Here is a 21248-nt window from a genome sequence, read left to right on the forward strand (position 1 = left end):
CAAAGGGAATGAAATGGAGAGATGATCGGAACGATTGAGGAAAGAAGGAGAAAGGTGGCCCCTTTCGCCCTGGGGACATCGTAGGAGAAACAATATCGGAGACAGGCTTCGAAGGTTGTTCCATATTTAGACGCTAAGCGCTTGAGGATAATAGGTTACGTTGGTATAATGTGGTGATTTGCCTGCTAACTTTCTGAAGAATTGAGTAATTTAGTATTGCCATGTAGAATTTCTGATATGGGTTTAGATATATTTACATTGGGTAGTTTCTTTCTTTACTCTGTAATGGTTTTGTGTATGGTTTGCTGAAGAACAAGTGCAAATGGTGGGTTTGCACGACTTACTAAAAGATGGTTGTTTACTAAACAAAATAAATAAAAAGTTATTTTTGTCGTGTAACCTTTGCCTTTTTTTTCTTTCCAAATTTCCTTTGAAATTCTCCCATCAATGGGACTGGTTATTTAGAAAAGAGTTCCTGCTTTAAATGCACATGTGACTTATTGATAATGAAATTTAAGATGGTGGAGGATTCTCTCGAAGAAACCTGAAGGATATCAGTCTTGCTATCTGAAATTTGAATAAGAGGAAATGATGACTTCTGCTCTAATGGAGGTGAAATGTTTCCACTCTTAGAGGCTGGCTTTTGGGACATGATTTGAGAGGGGGAAATCATTGTTTTTGTTGATGCATGTTGGAATATTTCTTATATATTTCATGAGTCTTTCCTCGCCTTCATTAGAAAAATATTAGTCTCTGATGCTTGATCTTAGTGTACAATCAAATTCTTCAGATGTGGATTGTTGATCGTGTATGCATATCTTAATGATCCTATATGATGTTGTCTGTGATGTAATGGAGACGTTTTGTTCTTTGTTACACAAAAAGTTCATGGTTTTGTGTCTCTTTCCTTTGTGAATTTCAGTCTGCAGAGTAAAATAAGGGGTCTTACAGAGTGGGGTTATGAAGTGTTTCCCTTTCTCCAAATGAGAGAAGGGAAAGCCTCAAGCCCGAAAATATCCATCAGCTATGTCAAGCCAGTACCACATCGACAGATCGTGATATGAGGAAGTCAGGGTCTGAGATCAACTCGCTAAATGTCACACATGGGAGTGCTGACTCCATTGGGGGTCTCCATTCCTTCGTTTGTCACAGAGGGCATGCAATCTCAGGGCATTTACTTTTCAAGAACTGAGGAATGCTACAAGGAATTTCAGCCGCTCACTAATGATTGGAGAAGGTGGATTTGGATGTGTTTACAGGGGCACAATCAGGAGCTTTGATGATTCAAACACATGGCAAGATGTTGCCGTAAAACAACTCCATCGCAGTGGGCTGCAGGCAAGTTATTTTAGAGTCTGTTATGAATAGATAAGTCTCATTTATTAAAATTACTATCTTACTTTCCCCAAAATAGTCTGTATGTTACTCATTCTTCATAACATTATGTCATTTATTCATCATACAATTGAGTAACACTTTGTTGATAATCAGTAAGAGGGAAAAGTTCTTCGAGTGGCATAGATCCATGTTTTATAATGTCATGGTTATAGATTATCTTTTATTTAGGTAATTATTGCGTAATCAGCCATTTAGTCTAATTATAAATATGAATTGTCTATTACACTAATTCTCAGTGCAACTATTTGTCAGATAGTTGAGGATCATCGTTTTCCTTATTGCTTTTGTCAATCCATTGGGATTGTCATTGTAGATATAAGAGAATATAAATTCTTGGGTTGTCAGCTACTGCGAGAGAAATGAATGGAGGTATGATCTAGATGGCATGCCGATGCACACAAGGATTTCTATTGGAATTAAAATCATATCATTTTTCAGATGTTATAATTAGTTGTGCACCCCTGGTCATAATTTGAGCTACACAGTGCCATCTGAGGCATGCAAGTACTTGTGTTGCCAATGCCTTCATTTCTTACTAGTTTTGTGTTTTGAGTTTTAGCTTGTTTAGTCATTATGATGGTCAAAATTGGGCCTTAAACTTACACTATGGGAATAAAGTTGAGCTTCAATCAAATTAGTAAGGTTCTTTCGCTCGTTTTGGGTTGAATTAGATGGTATACTTCGGATTTGCAAGGTCTTGTACAAGTGTCCTAGATGGTTTGCTTGTTTGTTTACTGGATTATATTTAAGAATCTATTTTCTTTGAGTAATTGTTTATGAATTAAATTCTATGCTTTTTGCTTGCATACAAGATTCACTAAGCAAGGCTTTAAGTACCGAATTATATTGTTTGGTACGGAATGTATCATTATTGACCTGATATGGTACCAGTATGGTATGGGTTCTATATGCCGGTGTTGATACATGGTATGGATACTGTTTTGACTCTGCCACATGTCAGTATGGGGGCATAGTAGTAGTAAACTGTACTAGCAAGGTACTGGTATGGACTTGATATTGAGACTTGGAACATTGCCACCAAGACTACCTCAAAGAGGTGAAGCACAAGAAAGTAGAAAAAAGTGCATGAAAGATTTGAGCACTATAGAATACCAAATTTGAGGCACATCATTGTGCTATTTCTTTTTGAAATTGATGCCAATGAGATTTAAATGCACTACACTTTTTTCCTCCGCTAAAGAACAATCTATAACTCTCTGTTAGTGTCATCTTTTAGCTGTGCCCAAATCAGAGGTATCATGATATAGGCATTCCCATGCAGAAGAAAATCTGGAAAAAATGACTCAGAAACTGGAAAGGAGAGAAAGATGACAAAAACTAAAAGTGTGTGATTTGCTGCAGGAAGTCGGTTAATACAGAATTTGTGCTGTCCCTCAAATTTTGCTCACAAATATATTCCATGAAATAAAATGGTCATTGATTAAAATGTTATACCACTGATGCATGTCATTTTGAAGAATACATAAACTCAAACTTGTTACAAATAAATAATTATAAATTCTTTATGCTTGGTCCTGTGTCTCTGGTCTTCTTTACTGCTATAACATATCAGAATTTCAACTGGTAAGCTCTAGCCTGAATATGATGGTTGACGTACCTTATCAATATCCAAGATTATGTCATGAAACACTATTTCATTACCTTATCAATATCTGAAATTATCAACCACACACACACACACACACACACCAAAAATGACTTTTTCCTCGTTAGCTTGTCACTTGGAGCTCAGAAATTTTACGCGCTTTATGCATGTGACTACTCTCACTGGCATGATAAGGAACAAAGTCTGTGAATAACTATTTCTTTGTCCAGCTCTATATAACATATATTGCCACGAATAAATTACCAATGGAATACCAAAAAAAGAAGTAAACAAGATTACTAACTGATAGTAATGAGTTAGGAAATTGAATTGGAACTGATACTTTTTGTTAGTCACTCTGCAGTTACATTTTCTTGAACGCTTAGTCCATTTGAATACCATCCACTGCAAAGCTATCTTTGCAATTACCATCATATATGACAGCCATTAAATTTCCTCCTTTTCTCTCTCAAAATCTTAACATGTTCCATGGCACCCATTATTTTCCTTATATAATTAAATTACAGGTCATCTATGAGATAAAATTCACCTCTCACCATTCACCTTTTTCTGATAACTCCACATCTCCTGTTTTATCCCGAATCCCCCTTGCCTCTCCCCTCCCCTCTCTCCCTCTCTCTCTCGATCCTCCTCTTCCCTCTCTCCTTATCTCTCGAGCTTCCTCTCCGGCCTTTGCTCCAGGTTTTGGTTGCTCGCTCTTTGGAGAAAAACCCTAGCACCCCCTTCCCTGTCGCCCACAGTGAGGGCCTCTTCCATCACTTCGGTCTATTTGTGCTCATCCTCCTTGGGTCGGTGCTAGGATCTTTGTGGCTAGGTGAGTGCCCTTCCCTCTCTCTTCCCCCCTCTCTCCCTCCCTCCCTCTGCACCTTCTCCCCTCTCTCCCTCTCGCCCAATCTTCCTCTCCCACTTCCTCCTCTAGCCTCTGCTTCGAGTTGTCATCCTCCGCTCTCTAGAGGAAAACCCTAGCATCCACTCCAACGCTGCTTTCGTCCATGGTGAGGGCCTTTTTTGTCACCTCGGCCTTTTCGACCTCATCCTCCTCAGGTCAGCACCAGGATCTTCATGGCCATGTGAGTCCTCTCTCTCCTTCTCCCACCTTTCCTCTCCTTGCTTTCCCTTCTCTCCTTCTCTTTTCCTCTAGTTTTGGGCATGTGTCGGGTTGGTATAGTATATACCTGTGAGGCCCAATAGTCCCACATCGGAAAGACTCGTTCCAGAGCCTGGGCATATGAGGCGGGTGTCTCCAAATCCTGCAGACGCGTTTTGGGTAGAAAACAAAACCGGGAAGGGGTGAAGGACGCTTGCGTGAAGCCCCAGAACCGGACAATATCTGGCAGGGGAGCCCCGTGTTCCCCCCTCATGTGGCCCCCACGTGGGCACTAGTGCCTCATGTGCCTCGCAGAGGCGGGGACGTGACATTTGGTATCAGAGCCGAGGACGGCTCTTGTCCGATGGTGGAAGGGTGTGAGGCCCAATAGTCCCACATCGGAAAGGCTCGTTCCAGAGCCTGGGCATATGAGGCGGGTGTCTCCAAATCCTGCAGACGCGTTTTGGGTGGAAAACAAAACCGGGGAGGGGTGAAGGACGCTTGCGTGAAGCCCCAGAACCGGACAATATCTGGCAGGGGAGCCCCGTGTTCCCCCCTCATGTGGCCCCCACGTGGGCACTAGGTGCCTCACGTGCCTCGCAGAGGCGGGGGCGTGACATTAGGTGTGAGGCCCAATAGTCCCACATCGGAAAGACTCGTTCTAGAGCCTGGGCATATGAGGCGGGTGTCTCCAAATCCTGCAGACATGTTTTGGGTGGAAAACAAAACCGGAGAGGGATGAAGGACGCTTGCGTGAAGCCCCAGAACCGGACAATATCTGGCAGGGGAGCCCCGTGTTCCCCCCTCATGTGGCCCCCACGTGGGCACTAGGTGCCTCACGTACCTCGCAGAGGCGGGGGCGTGACATTTGGTATCAGAGCCGAGGACGGCTCTTGTCCGATGGTGGGAAGGGTGTGAGGCCCAATAGTCCCACATCGGAAAGACTCGTTCCAGAGCCTGGGCATATGAGGCGGGTGTCTCCAAATCCTGCAGACGCGTTTTGGGTGGAAAACAAAATCGAGGAGGGGTGAAGGACGCTTGCGTGAAGCCCCAGAACCGGACAATATCTGGCAGGAGAGCCCCGTGTTCCCCCCTCATGTGGCCCCCACGTGGGCACTAGGTGCCTCACGTGCCTCGCAGAGGCGGGGGCGTGACAATACCAGTACCATATCGAACCGATCACCAGCCAGTACGGCCTCTAGTATTGGTTCAGCAAACCTTGGAAGAAACGCTGAAACATGTTCCTTTCATGGTGTTGAGAAAGCATATGATATAAGACATTTTTTCCACTTTGAAGCGACTGGTGAAATAAGACCGACTGTTAATGTAAATTTGGGCTCCACAATCTGAGCCTCCTGATCCAATAAGGCTTAATAAAAATATGAGTAAACTTGACTGCTAATAGATCCAATTTACTGTATTCACCAAATTATTCTCGTTTATGATCCTGTCTCAAAATCCTCAACATATGATGTTCACTGAAAAAAGTGTCCTATAGGATTTTTCCCCTTTTCAGCCCAATATATTCATACATATCACTGGATAAAAGTTACTAAGCTTTTTAGTTACTGCTGCAGTAGATAAATTGGTACCAGTAAGTTTCATGAATTCAATTGTGGTAGTCACCTCCACTTTGAAAGACAACTATTCATCAACCATTGAATTTTTGTGACCAGCTCAAATCTCTGCAAAAGTTTAGACAATATATTCGGCAGCATATCAAATTTCTGATTAAATATATCGATTTGACTTATACGGCAAAGTGTTCATGATAACAGGTATACAATAAATGCCTCACTGCTGAGCTTGCTACTCTTTCTTCACTTCTTTATCAAATGAGTGGTTGTCCTATTAGCTTGTGAATTTATGCTTAATTTTGATATTTGCATTGGTATTTATGTTCAACTAGAAAGAAACTAATTTGACAAATTTCACTCCTAATTTTGTCTTTAGGGACACAAGGAGTGGCTAAATGAAGTTAATGTTCTTGGGGTTGTTGAACATCCAAATCTTGTCAAACTTATTGGCTACTGTGCAGAAGATGATGAAAGAGGAATGCAACGTCTTCTTGTATATGAATTTATGCCTAATAGGAGTGTGGAGAATTATTTGTCAAGTCAATCTACTACACCTCTTTCATGGGCCATGAGACTTAGGATAGCTCTTGATGCTGCTCGTGGCTTGACATACCTGCATGAGGAAGCAGATTTCCAGGTATTTTGTGTTTATTTTTGTCAGTTTGCTTTTACCTAGATCATAGTCATTTTTTTTATGTTATCGAGAAATCGTGGATGTCTTGTCTAAGGGTATAATAAAGTCAAGATTGATCAAGCTGGCAATGATCAAGGTCAGCTTGAAATTATTTTCAAGCCTGAATTTTGAAATCAAGCTTCATTTATTCTATGATTTTATCAAAGCCTAGTTCAAGAATGGAGCCAAACATGAGCCTAATCGATCAGCTAGAACTTGAAATCAAGCTTATATTAAGCTTGAACCAATGTTTAACTGATTTAAATAATTAAATTTGGAAAAAAAAAGTTAATCATAAAGCATAAGTCTAGAAAAACTGCTAAGTATGCAAAGAAACACTCCATATATATAATACAACCCTGATGCATATATAACATTTTGAGCCTGTGATTCAAGTTCAAACTTGGTTCATATTTAAACTTGATTCAATTAAATATGAACCATGCTAGATTCGAGCTTAATTCAAGCTGATCTCTAGCAGAGCTCGAGCTTCTCAGATCAATTGACAGCCCTATCTTAGTCAATACTTCAATCTTCGCAGAATATGCTTATTAATTTTTGAGCTGCTTGAAGCAAATTCAGACCCGAAAAACCTATAGGTCCTATTTGATATCAAATTACCAATTCTAGATTCAACATTTCATTATTAGATATTTCAGTCCATTCAATTTTTCACTGTGTACTAGTTTGGAATTGGGATCCATGTGAGAGTGCCTTATTGCATGGGAACATTTGAATTGACTGATAAGATCAAAATGATCAGTCGCTACCATTATAGCGATCTTTTACAGTATCTCAACAACTACCTTGTCTTGAGCATGGATTGTGCACTAGCCACTTGTGCTGACCAAGTCAGAAGTGTCAGATGATGTCACAATCTCTCCTACTTATGCTATATATATTGGGATTTATTACTGCATCTTCATGCATCCTCCCTCCTGTTTTGCATCTAGTGCATAAGTTTTTTTTTTTTTAATTTATTATTTGGCTTATTCATTGTAAATGACATAATTCTAGGTATTGTTTTTAGAAATAAGATCTCTAAATCGTCCCAAGCACCTAGCTTATTTGTTAATCCCTTGACTTGTTGCTGGCCGCCTATTAATAAAAGATTTACACAGACCAAATAAAATCTAAGTTTGGGTGCTAGAGTTGGTGCAACATTCAAGTAAAATATTTGGGTTGCCAAGACCAACCACCTATTTTCAAAGATGTATGAACCAAACTGAGTACATTAATTCCATTAGATCTTCTTCTCTTTATCACTTTTTTTCTCTATCCTCTTTATCCTTCTACCTTCTTTAGAAGAGATCTTGACTCCCAACACTTTCTTCCATATTAAAGCTTTCCTTAACATCAAGGGTTGTGCTCCTTGTCCCTTATAATTTATCCATATTTGCCAAATATGTATTGTCTTATTGGATGTTTAATACAATGATGTTAATTTATTTGAGCTACTAAGGCCAGCCACCTATTTCAAAGATACATGAACCAAGGTTCGCCTTCTCGGTACTGGATTCCATACCTGTGCCATGTCGGTACGGTGTCAGTACGCCAGGTATGGTGGTCAGTTTCACGTACCGAGACTCGGTATGCTCCCCATACTAAGTCTCGATTTGGTACTAGTACAGTATGATATGGTCAATATGGAGTGGTATGCACCCTTATGGTGAACTTTGAACCAAACTAAGTACATTAATTTCGTTAGGTCTTCTTCTCTCTATCACTTTCTTCACTACCCTCTTTATCGTTTTGCCTTCTTTAAAGGATATCTCGATTCCCTACACTTTCTTATATCTTAAAGCTTTCCTCAACATTAAGGGTCGTGCACCTTCTCCCTTATAACCTTATCCATATATGCCATGTACAAATTGTCTTATTGGATGATTCATGCAATGATGTTATACATATGGTCATATGGGATCAAAATCGAAAAATTTTACTGGCAAATGTTATTCAAGATCCGCGAAATTGTCCCAAACTATTCGGTTCGGGAGATACCGAGCTGTATCGACAGTAGACTACGATGGTTTTGGTTTTCAAATTGAGAAACCGGCGAAGAAAGAAAGAGGGAGAAGGAAAGAGAGGAAAAAAGAGAGAGGAGGGACGGAGAGGGAGGAAGAGAGAGCAAGGATGGCAAACGGTCGGTGGAGGCTTGAGGAGGGGCGAAGAGGGTGGAGGTCTTTTTTTATTCGGACAAAATTAAGTGAAGTCGATAAGGAGGTTGCCGACTTACTTTAATTAGAAATAAAAAAGGGCCCCCCTCCGGAATCCCTGTTTCGTTCGAAACAGGGGAACTAGAGGGTAGAGCCCCTCCCCAGCCCTCCGTGGCCATCCGTGAGCCTCCATTGGTTGTCCGCCACCATCTGTCTCTCTCCCTCTCTTCCTTCCTTTCCCTCTCCTTCTGTCCACCTCTCTCCTTTTCTTTTCCTCTCTCCCGTTCTCTCTCTCCCATGCCCTTTCTGCCGTGTCGAGCCATGCTCCACCAGCCTTCTCCCCCTCTCCCTCCCTTCCTCCCTCTCCCTCTCCCTCCCTCCCCCCTTTCTCTCTTTTCCTCTCTCATGTTCTCCCTCTCCCTTGCCCTCTCTGCTGTGTCAGTGGCATGGGGGCATTACCGAACTGTGCCACCAGGCAACCCGTACGGGCTTTGATACCGGCACAGTGATCCTTAGTTTAATTAGTTGGAGTTATATTATCTATTTATTTTAAATTCTTGATACATTATTCTTAACCATGCTTTTTGTTTTTTAAAATTCAATGTACCTTTGATAAATGTTTCTACATAATATATGTACTTGTACATTTGGTGCATCTACAATGTTGTTTGGCTAGGATTTAAGTTTTGTTGTTACTAGATGAGAGCTTAAACTTTTTCTGAGTCCAACAATATGAAGTGAATTTTATTGGCAATATAGTAGCAGTTGTGCAGTACTTTGCTAGGTCTTTGGCAACTTAAATGGTACATCTTCTTCATAACAAAACTTTGTAGCACTTTAGACAGGGCATGGATATGTGGCTATGGTGAGCGATGAAATCACCCCCCCTCCCCAACTTACAAAATCATATTCTAAGAAATAGTCGATAAATATCTTTATTCTTCGAGCATGCAGTTGGGGTAGTGCTACAAAAATGGTTAAATGCTAGAGCATGGAAAATGTTCGTTCAATTTTAAGAAACATATCTTTATATATTGTCCTTTAGTTACTAGTATAGATCAATAAAACCGCATCTTTTTTGAGAAAAGCAATAAAACAACACTTATACTTTTATTCTAACTACTAATCCCAGTATATACAGCCACCAGTTGTTCTAAACTACTTAAAGAGTGTTTTATTGTGTCAATGAACCAGAGTCGGCCCGACCGTTAGGCGAGATAGGCGGTCGCCTAAGGCCCCGGCCCGAAAAAAGGCCCCCGCCCGACCGACTAGCTACAATAGTCTGTCCTCCATGGAGGTAGAGCGTAGAGGGCCAAAGGCAGAGCCAACGGCTACCTCGACTGCTCGACAAGATGACTGAGGGAGTGAGGGTGAGTCAGCGTCGGGCGTCCCAATCCCATCACTCATCGTCCCTTTTTTTTAAATTCCCATTGTCCTCCACGGCTCCACTCCTCAATCCTCATCGTCCTCGGTCCTCCTCAGCTCCTCTTCGGCTCTTTCTGCAGCTCTGCTTCACCGACCGCCTGCCGGCGACCTCGTCTCCTCCGCCTCTCTGAGTCCCCGGTGGCCGGTACTGGGTCGCAGGAGCCAGAAGCCTTCCACCAAAATCACATCTCCCATCTCTTACCCAAGTCCTCGGCCGCTCCCAATCCCATCCGCTGATCCGCGGTCGTTTCTAGTTAGGCCTGAGATCAAGACGAATCCACCGAAGTCGAGGCCACTCGTCTCCGGACTTAATTTCCACTCGCAAGGTATGCCTTTTTTCTTCTTGTCTCATTCTCCGAACTCTTTTTGTGATAACCATTCCTCTGTTAAATGGCCAGGCCAAGGCTTTGGCTTGGCTTGGCTTGGCTTTACTTGATCTCACATCGTGAATCTTTTCGTGGTCCACCAACTGTTTGACAAATTGTGTGAACGAGTTTGCTTTTTCCACTTGGATTAAAAATCTTGATTGGTGTTGCTAGGTTATAAATTTTATAGATCAATGATGCAGCAAGATGTCTTGCCTTTGGTCCCCGCATTCCCTAGTCATCAGGTTAACGTCTCTCATGTGACACCGAGATGATTCAGTTGTTTATACTTAATTGAATTTGACCTCTTAGTCCACTCTTCCGTTAATTTTAATACATAGATTATTTTCTGTTTAATGGCTAACTTATCGTACTGCAGATTTCCTGGTATGAGTGTTCTCTGAGAGTAACTCGGACGTATATGCATACGTGTGTATAATGGCTATATCAAAGTAGTGTCTTTGTGCTTTAGCAAAAAAAAAAGTAGTGTTTTTGTGTACTCGATTCGAATTTAGGTCAAATTTTGTGGAACCTAATAGGATTACAAATTTGATATCTTTGAGACATGTTCTAAATTTCTAGTTGGATACTGTTGCCGCTGAAATCGAGCCCAATCTCGGTGCTGACTAAGCTGGATGGTTGTGGAAGATCAATAGTTATCCGCAAGATAGGCCCGACCGTGTATTTTACACTTATTAATTTTTTTTTATTTATTTTAAAAAAAGGCCTTTTTTAGTAAGTTTGCCTTAGGCCCCAAAATGTATTGGGCCGCCCCTGCAATGAACAGTAAAAAAACTTGATTTTTGATTTTTAATTGCTTACTTCTAACCTGCTTATGTTGCTAATGATGATCATGCTGATCGCTGAAAAGGTTATCATTTACTCAAAGTAATTTGTATGCGCAGATAATTTTTCGAGATTTGAAAGCATCCAACATTCTCTTGGATGAGCATTGGAATGCAAAATTGTCCGACTTTGGCTTCGCTAGACAAGGACCAGCAAAAGGGTTTAGTCATGTTTCAACAGCGGTGAGTACATATGATGATCTAGATGCCTCAACATTATTGCTTATCCAGCTGGTATTAGTCTCTCTTAATAGCACCGGGAACTTCCTTCCAGCTGCTTTATTATGCTTACTATCAGAATATAAGCTTTTACATATGAATGTTCATGGACAATGTGGGGAGCATTTTGAAAAGTTTTGATTGCAAAGTCTTGATCCAGGTCATCTAGATGATCAGATGCCTAGAATCCTGAGTGGCATCTCCCTTTTCTTAAGATGTTCCATGGACTGTAATCCATCAATTATATAAATTTCTGAAATTTATCTACATATAGTTCAAAGAAATTTCATATTAGTTGATTCTTTTTGGTAATGGGATAGGTTATATGATTTTGATGTATGTGCTCAGTCATGTTTTACTTAACTATTGTGATTTTCTAAAGCTAATTTTCAACGTATATGTATGTTAAGAAAAATATAGATTATATTGTTATTTTTAATATAAAATGCAAATTGTCAAATCATATTGTCTCTTGCTTCCTTTTTGCAAGTATTACCTTGTCTAAGGAATCTTTATAGGGTTCCAACTGCATGAATTCCTGCAATTCTTCCTATATGCCTATAGTTTCCCTGGCCAAAAAATTGACAACATATCAAAGCTTGCCATTAGGATGAGAGTCACTTGTAAAACATTCTCAAACTATAGTGGATTGTACCTTGATTTATAAATTGACACCAAAATGTTGGTATTTTTATGTGTTAGGTTTAGTAACTTGGCATTTTTGCACAATTGCCAGGACATCAGGTGGTGCCTAAGTGGATCAACACCTTCCTAGGTTTATGCATAGACAAACCTGCCTAGATGAGCTGCTTCTAAGTGATGGGCCCTTGAGGAATCTGCCTGGACTGTTGTAGCATCTCAGGATGTGATTTAGCAACCATGGTCAAGGCAATGTAACATTTACCAATTTGCAGGAGAAACAAGAAACAATGTTTTGCAAGTTGACAGGAAGTATAAAAAGAGATAAAGTAGAGCAGCCAAGATAGGTAAGGATGCCAATAGGTGAGGTTGGGACAAAGCATATCCATAATATGAATGGTTGACCTGATGATGCAGCACAAAACAAGAAGAAATTAGTCCTATGTGTTTCCTGTTGACCTCTCAAATTAGGAGACATGGTAATACAGGTTTCTTCCTCTATTTTGAGGGTTTGTGTTGAGTATTAGTCTTGCACCAAGAGAGCCTTCTGAGAATGTGTTTACTGCATTTCTGTGGTGACCAAATTCTTTTTTTTTGGATGATTCTGTAGTGACTAAAATTCATGAAATTAATGAGGAACTTAACAGTTTGCATGAATCAGGAGTTGGTCTTTTGAAAAAGTACTACCCTAATTTATTAGCCAGTATCCACAAAATGGTAGTTGTCATGTCGCTAACTGTATTCAAGGTAGATAGAATTGCATCATGTAATAAAAGATGCTTTGAAGGTAAATCTGATTCCTCTATAATAAAAAACAAACAGGTTGTGGGAACCATTGGCTATGCAGCTCCTGAGTACATCCAAACTGGGCACCTCACTGTCAAGAGCGATATATGGAGCTATGGGGTTCTTCTCTATGAGCTTATCACTGGCCGTCGCCCAATGGATAGGAACCGCCCAAAAGCTGAGCAGAGGCTCTTGGATTGGGTCAAACCATACAAATCTGACACTAGGAAGTTTCATATGATCATAGATCCACGGCTACAAAGGAACTATTCTCTAAAATCGGCAACAAAACTTGCAGCAGTGGCAAACAGGTGTCTGACACGCCATCCCAAATCACGGCCTAAGATGAGTGAAGTGTCAAAGATGGTGCAAAGCATTGTAGAGAAATTGGAGATTGGCACCCTGCAGCCCCATCTGAGGAGTTCTTCAGAAGAGGCAACTTCTAAAGAAAGTATAAAAAGAGGGATGAACTCGAAGAGGAGTGGGGATTTGAAAGTGGGAAAAGGGATGCAGCTTGTGGGGCAAGGATCGACACCGAAGCTTGTAAGGAGACTGTGATGATGAAGATGACAATGATAACGAGAAATATATGTTATGCAATTTGTTATCTTAGTTGCAGTTAGCAGCAATATATGTTTTGAAATATGCATAATGCTTGTATATATCATCTGTCACATCAATGATGAGGACCTCTATATTTCTGAGTTTGGTTGTCATGCGGCAACAAGAAACCACAAGTGAATCTTGGTCAGTTTTGCATTGTGATATTGATATCAGATCTCATTCTATTGTGATGATGCGTAGCCTAATATTGCAATGGAAATTCCCTGCCTTTACGGCAACAAGAATGAATTACCAGCAGCATGGTGGGAGGTTGTAATGTGAGAATGCTACTGCTCACCTAAGTTTAATACATTGTGTATACTTGTTATTCCCTGTAATCACAATGAGAATAATAGCCCCATCTTCTTGAATAAATCTTGCTTATGGTTCCATATATTGGTTGATACGTGTATGTTAGATTTTTCTTATATATGTTAGATCAGAATTTCAGAATTCTTGCTCTGCACTGTATTTTGGATAAGATATTCCAGAATTTTCACAATGTTGTACATCTAGATGGACTGCTATCATTGTGTATGCAGCCATTTTTCTACATCCAGAACCATTGAACCTTGCATTCTTCTTATCAGGCATGGGATTCTGCTGCTTTTTAACCTTTATAGATCCATCGGTACAAATTAATTTGTATACATTGTTGTCTGTGCTTTCTCTTGTTCAAACATTTCGTTCATGCTAAGAATTGCGAAGCACAAAAAGAACACCAAAGTAATAGCGCATATACCATATTGCTAAGCACATAGGAAAAGTGAGTCAGAGCAATCGGCATTATGCAAGTTGATTATTCTTTTATCAGTTTTGGCAGTCGTGTTTCATTGTTATCATTCATTGAATTATGTTTTAGGATTCCCATTGGTTTTACTCTTTCATCAAGTACAAGTTAATTTTCTGTTTATGTTTTACTTAGCTTTTGAATTGAATTTTTTTTGATAGGCATACCATACTAGAATATCAGATTTTGGAGTTTAATGTTTAGGGGATCTGTTCTATTGCCCAAATATATATATTTTTGATTTTGCAGGCTTATGGTAGGCTAGGCTAAAAAGGTTTCATTTAACTCTTGGTTAATCTTCAATCGTTGATTAATAAAATAGCAGACATTTGGCATGTACTGTTGTCTAGTCGGTTTATGGTCCGTTTTGGTGACTTCATGTATATGGTTAAGTATGTTTGGGAAATTTCCACAAAAAAAGAGTATTTTCAGGAAATTAGTTGCACATCCATGAAATTAATTGTGATGATACTGGTGGATTGATTCTTATGGTCCATTTAAGTCTCTTTTAACTAGTTTAATGAATCATTTTATCAGAAGTGTTTCATTCCTTTTCATTGAGGATAGTTAAGCATTAGCCATCGCATGATGTGTAACAGCAGAGGTTAGAATATAGCATGTTGATGCATGTGATAGTGCTGAATCACATCCCTCTATGCATCTTTATAGTACTCTTGAAAAGCAATTAGCAGGAGGCTTTGGTCACTTTATTTGTACCTGTAAATGACTAAAACATCCCTTCACACCCCCCCCCCCCCCCCCTCCCTCCCTCCCTCTCTCTCTCTCTCTCTCTCTCTCTCTCTCTCTCTCTCTCTCTCTCTCCTGCTATATGGAGCATTAAAAAGTTATATGATGTGATGAAGCATGATGGACATTTCACCCATCTTGCAATCCCTTCATACTAAGTGTTTACTTCTCCCCAACAGGATCTTCTCCTCTTATTAATTCATTAACTCTATATTATATATATAAATTTAGACATAGTAATTCATTAAATTGAACAACATCTTCAATTTTTATGGTCTAGAATAAATGTCCCATTTATTTATGGTGAAAACCAATGAAATATTTTGGTTGTAAACTCTTTTATATTTTTATCTCGAAACTGGTGGCATCATGATCACCAAATCTCCTTATATCATCTTTTCAAGACCTCTTGCCTTGATCGTAGTCTATCCCTCCCTCTCGAGCTATCCTCGACTGGTTCAACCTACAAGCCTGGGATTATCCCCTCCCTCCCTCCCTCTTGAGACTAGAATTCGAAGGAATGGCTTGCTTAACACCATCTACTAGAACATGGCAGCACAATGCACATATATGATAGCATCAGCAGATCACTTATGGATAAATGGCTTCGTCGGATACTCGGTGAAAAAGGTAAGAAGGTTCTGTAGATGACTACAGGGCTGGAGGAGCCCATGATCATGGTGGTGAGCTGGTGGAGAAAGCCATGCAATATAAGGCTGGTGGGGAAAGCCATGCACTGCAAGGCTGGTGGAGAAAGTAATGAGATAGTTGGCGGTGCAAGTTACGGGCATGGTGAAGATCCAAGATAGTGAAAAATCCACCGGCTCGAATTGATACAAGAATTATATTGCATAATCTTGCTCTAACTAACAAAATACTTGCTTGTTCCTTGATGCTGCATAATTGTTTGTTATTTGTTTCAATGAAAATTTTATGCCAAACATGTTGCTCCAAACAATGCTATATTAGGTGACTCTATATAGATTTGGAGTATAGATCTCTGATGGAATTCTATTCTTTTGTCTTTTGGAGCATAAGGTGAACAAAAATGACACTTTCCATGTATTTGTCTATAGCTGTATCCTTTATCATATATTAAAGCATATCTAAATACTTCATAGAACTTCACTAAAAATTCATCCTCCTTTATAGTCTTAATCAGGGATTGGATTTTCTTTGATGTTGCAGGTCTTAGCGTCCAACATATTTGAATATGAAGTTAGAAAGCTGTTGGAGTTTTAATTGGAAAAAGATTAATTTTTTTTGAAAAACTAAACCAACATTGTTCCCTAAATTTTAGTTGGTTTAATTGCTTTAAAATATTGTTTTTGTCAAACTCCTCTTTCTGAATGACTTTCCAAAGAGTCAGGACTCTTCACAAGAAAACATTAGTTTCCAAAGAGACGTGATGTTTTCAAAATATGACATATTTTTGGAATCACTGCATTTCCTCTTTCATCCGAATCGAGTCTATAAATAAACTCTTCTAGGATATATCCACTCCATCTTCCTCTGATACTCTGTCTCTCACAGCGCATTGCTTTCGAGACCGAAATTTGCTTTTCTATAGTGCTCCTTTTCCAAATTTCTACTTCCTTCTTCCTAGGCAACTAAAAGAAATAATTCGGGTTAAGCCTCCCAGTAATCATGCTCGTTAGAGAAGAATCGAGCTGAACCAGATTGTTGTTCCTTAGGGATGACATCGTCATAGACCCACACATAGAAGATAAATCACATTCTTAGAATATTGTACACCACACACCTTGATCCAGGTAAAGTTTTTTCAATCTTAAAATTTTTTTAGTAGATTATTCTTTTCTAATACTATTCTAAAATAATAAAAATAGCAATAGTTTAAGAATATAATCATGATAAAACTAAAAATTGCGTTTTACATAAAATTTACTTTTATTGCATAAAAACAGAAAATTTTTATCTGTGTTATTTAGAGGTTTTTTCTTTACAAAAATTATTTTTTTAAGAAATTAATATTGCTTTGAAAATAGTGCAAACAGAGTTTTCTGCAACTTTAAAAACTATATAGAAATTTTTACAGATTTAAAATTTTTGCAAAATTTCTCAGCAACTTTAATATCTGTGCAGAAATTTTCTATAGATTTAAAATTCTGTGCATAAAGTTACTACAACTTTAAAATTAATGCAAAATTCTTCTGTTGCTTTAAATGCTGTGCAAACTGATTTTCTACGAGCTTTAAATTCTATGCAGAAATTTTCTGCACCTTTAAAATCTGCGGAAACATTTTTCTGCATCTTCAAAATCTATGCAAAAATTATTGCAGCTTTAATAACTGTGCATATTATTAGTTGTTTTCAAAATACGCATTGTTGTTGCTTAGAAAAATATGCAAAAATCACAAAGTTACTTTACTTATCATATTTCTTAGTGTAATTATTTGAATTTTTTGTTGTTATTGCTCTTTATTGCATTTATTTCAATACCTAGCATTGTATTATTGAAAGCCATTAATTAAGTATTTAACATAAAAGGTAACTCCTTGAAATTTATGTTTGCAGAACCAATTAAACAACCAAAATTTCATAGATGGCTTTTTCTGATAATCATAGCGCAATTAAACCCAAGAAATTTAATGGTTTCTTCTTTAGAAGATAGCAAAGCCAAGTAAAATATTGGCTTACCATCTTAGATTTGATCTCTACTATTGAGTCCCCTAATACTAGACAATTTTTGGTAGGTAGACTAAGTAGATATACACAAAATTCAAATAATCTCATTGGTCAACTATTGAAAGAGTATTTTGATATCTTAAGGAAATTCTTGATCTATCTCTCTTGTATATTGGTATACCCTAAGGTGGTTGAGAGTTAAAGAATACAAATAGGATTACTAATTCTCTGGATCTAAAATCAACTAATAGATTTCTTTTCCTTCTCGACGATGTTGCCATAGCTTGAAGATCTTCCAAGCAAACTTTTATATCTCAGAGCACCATAGAGGCCGAGTTGATTGCTCTAAATACCACCTAAATTGAGGTAGAGTAGATTAAAAATCTTATTTTAGAGCTACCTTTAGTACCAAAGTTAATTCCAAACATATCAATATATTATGATAATAAAGACATGATAGAACTGACAAATCAAAATAAAGTAATATCATTTTCTTAAAATTTGTCAAAGTTGAGAAAAACTTGGCAGATCAATTAACTAAGAATTTATTTAGCAGTGGAGTCGCAGAAACATTGAAGAGGATGCGGCTTAAGCCCATTACTTAGCCACTGACACTAGATACCCAACATCCGTGATTGAAGATCCCATAAAAGAGATTCAATGTGATAGAAATGAAACTGATTGAGTGATTGTGTCAGAACAATTCTCGAAATGTCTTCTCCTATCTCTATGATGAGTGGCAAAATAAGTTAGAAAAGTTGAGTTACACTCTTAATGAGTTTAAGATAGAAGAAAATCTACAGGATATTAGTCCACAAATATTCTTGGCAAAATAAATTAGAAAAGTAAATTAAAATAAATCTACAGGATATTAGTCCACAAATATCCTTGGCAAAATAAATTAGAAAAGTTGAGTTATACTCTTAATGAGCCTAAGATAGAAGAAAATCTACAGGATATTAGTCCACAAATATCTTTGGAGGATTTACCGATGTGAGAATGTCGTATAGGCCGCAACCAGGGGTTTGGGCTAATCCTATCAAAATTTTCATGAAAAATCAAGATACTAAATGCAAAGGCCTTTAAATGGTGCTGACCATATAAAAACCCAATTCATTCGTACAGTATGTATAATAAGTTGAAATCTAAGTCAAAGGATTTGGGCTAATCCTAACAAAATTTTCAAGAAAAATCAAGATACTAAATGCAAAGGCCTTTAAATGGCGCTGACCATATAAAGATCCAATTAATTCGTACAATATGTATAATAAGTTGAAATCTAAGTCAAAGGATTTAGTTCAAGATCTAATCCACAATGATTTCTTCACATGGATACAATCAACATTAAGTGAGGTTCAAGTCCATAGGACACTTCGCCTATGCACAATATAAGTTGCTCAGACATTCTTCTTTATATTTTTTTAAGAAATTTTTTTGTGAGGAATTGTTGGAGTTTTAATTTGAGAAAGATTTAACTTTTTTCAAAACACATAAACCAACCTTATCCCTTAAATCTTAGTTGGTTTGAGTGATTCAAAGTACCTTTTTATCTGAGGCCTCCTTCCAAAGAGTTATGACTCTTTTGAAAAGAATCTTGATTTCCAAAGTGATAAGGTGTTTCTAAAACATCACGTATCTTTGAAACCATCGCATTTTCTTGGTCACTTAGATAGAGTTTATAAATAGATTCCTTTGGGATACATCGAACATATCACATCCACTCCCTCTTTCTCTGATACTCCGTCTCTCACAGTGCACTATTTTCGAGACCAAGTCGCTGCTTTTCTGAAGTACTCTTTTTTCAAGTTTCCACTTTCTTCTTCTTTTTTTTGAGCAACTGAAGGAAGTCATTCGAGTCAAATCTTCCGCGGATTGTACTCGTTAGAGGAAGATTAGGCTGAGCCGGATTATTATACTTTAGGGATGATATTGTCGTAGACCCGCACATAGGGGCTTAATCACATTCTTAGGATAGTGTACATCATATGTCTTGATCCAACCAACGACTTTCAATCTTCTGAATTTATTTTAGTAAATTATTCTTTTATAACACTGTTGTAATATTATATAAACAATATAAAAATTTCTAGGCAATATTGCTCCAACAGTTTTGAAGATGCAGAAAAACTATTTTGAACAGAACCATAGTGCTTCCTTGGTCACCCAAACAGAGTCTTTAAATGGGCATGGGATCCATCTACCTTAGGATATCTGATTACAATCTGATATACACACTACTGTTTTTTGATACTCTACTTCCACAACAAAGACTCTTCTCTCATTCTTCCACTACAAATAGAGACTTTGTTTCTCTATTTTCTTCCTTTCTTTTCTGGACAACTGAAGGAAATCATTCGGATCAAACCTTCCAGCAATCGTGCTCATTAAATAAGAATCAGGCTAAGCTGAGTTATTTTATCTCAAGGACGAGATTACCATAGATCAACATGTAGGGGGTGAATCATGTTTTCTAGAGTAGTGCTCTCACATACCTCAATCTAGGCAAGCTTTCAACCAATTAATTTTCAAAGTTTAGTAGATAATAAGTTTTTAATTCATTTTATTTTGTCAAAGCAAGATAGCAATTTCTATGTATATTTTATTCCAACAAAAGATTTAAAGTAGTAGCCTAGATATGTTTTTAATTATTGAGATAATCATCTGACTTTTACTTGGAGCTGACTCTTTTTAGATATTCTCTCCAGTGGGATCTCAATTACAAGTATCCTTAAGGAGCTAATATGGTCAATTTATGGCTCCTTTAATGGGCCATAATTTGGTTAAACTATAACATGTCCAACTCTATGATTGGTGTATTAATTGCTCGCAAGGTCTGCTGGAGTTCATACCAGCCAATGACTGGTTCTGTTCGATGCGGAAGGTGAGAGTAACGATGATGGCGAGGTTGGGTTGCGCCCGGCGTGGTGGAGTCACTTAATTGTCTCATAATGTTCTTCCCTCCAATGAGTGTGGACGCCCACTATCTTCTAATAGTCTCACAGCGCTCAAGTCCACTGCCTTCCAATGAGTGACAATGCCCATCTCGACATGACCATCTTTTGCGCAAAAAAAAGGAATCTCCATTGCGTGAATACACCATTGAATGGCATAATGGTCACTTTGAGACCTGTCCAGTGCATAATGAAAGAGTTTATAGTGCTTTGAGATCGGTGCAAGGAGCGATCCCATAACCAACATCGTGAAAGAAAATCGATCATCCTTTTGTGCTAAAAATACAACCTAAACCTTTTCGACATGGCCTTTTATCTTTTTCTCGAGTGTTCTCTTCTCCACTCTTTTCTACATTTATCTAAAATTTATATCTCTATGAAATATTTTAGTGTGTGAACTCTATTTTCTATAAGTTTATATTTTTTAATTACACTTCCTCTTTGTAACTTAAACACTCCATGGCATCCATATATGCAATCTTTGAACTCAATTTGAAATTCAAGTTAGCTAAAATATAGATGAGAAAGATTTTTTTGTAGTATTTTGAAATATATGCCATAGACAAAGATGAGGGCATGCATTGAGAAAGACTATTTTAATTGCCAAGCACATTGATCCATGAAGATTGTTTTAAGTTATTTCCCAGATATTGCAATAAAAAAGATTCTAAATAACTAAACAAATGAATTAATGGTTTAACAAAGTTGCCCCGG

General features: G+C 38.2%; 1 pseudogene; it reads left to right on the forward strand.

The window, feature by feature from the left end:
- The first annotated feature begins 950 nt into the window (after window positions 1-950).
- Window positions 951-13794, forward strand: LOC103703665 (annotated as a pseudogene).
- The last annotated feature ends 7454 nt before the right edge of the window (window positions 13795-21248 follow it).

Source organism: Phoenix dactylifera, chromosome 5 (genome assembly GCF_009389715.1).
Source record: "Phoenix dactylifera cultivar Barhee BC4 chromosome 5, palm_55x_up_171113_PBpolish2nd_filt_p, whole genome shotgun sequence".
Classification (NCBI taxonomy): Eukaryota; Viridiplantae; Streptophyta; class Magnoliopsida; order Arecales; family Arecaceae; genus Phoenix; species Phoenix dactylifera.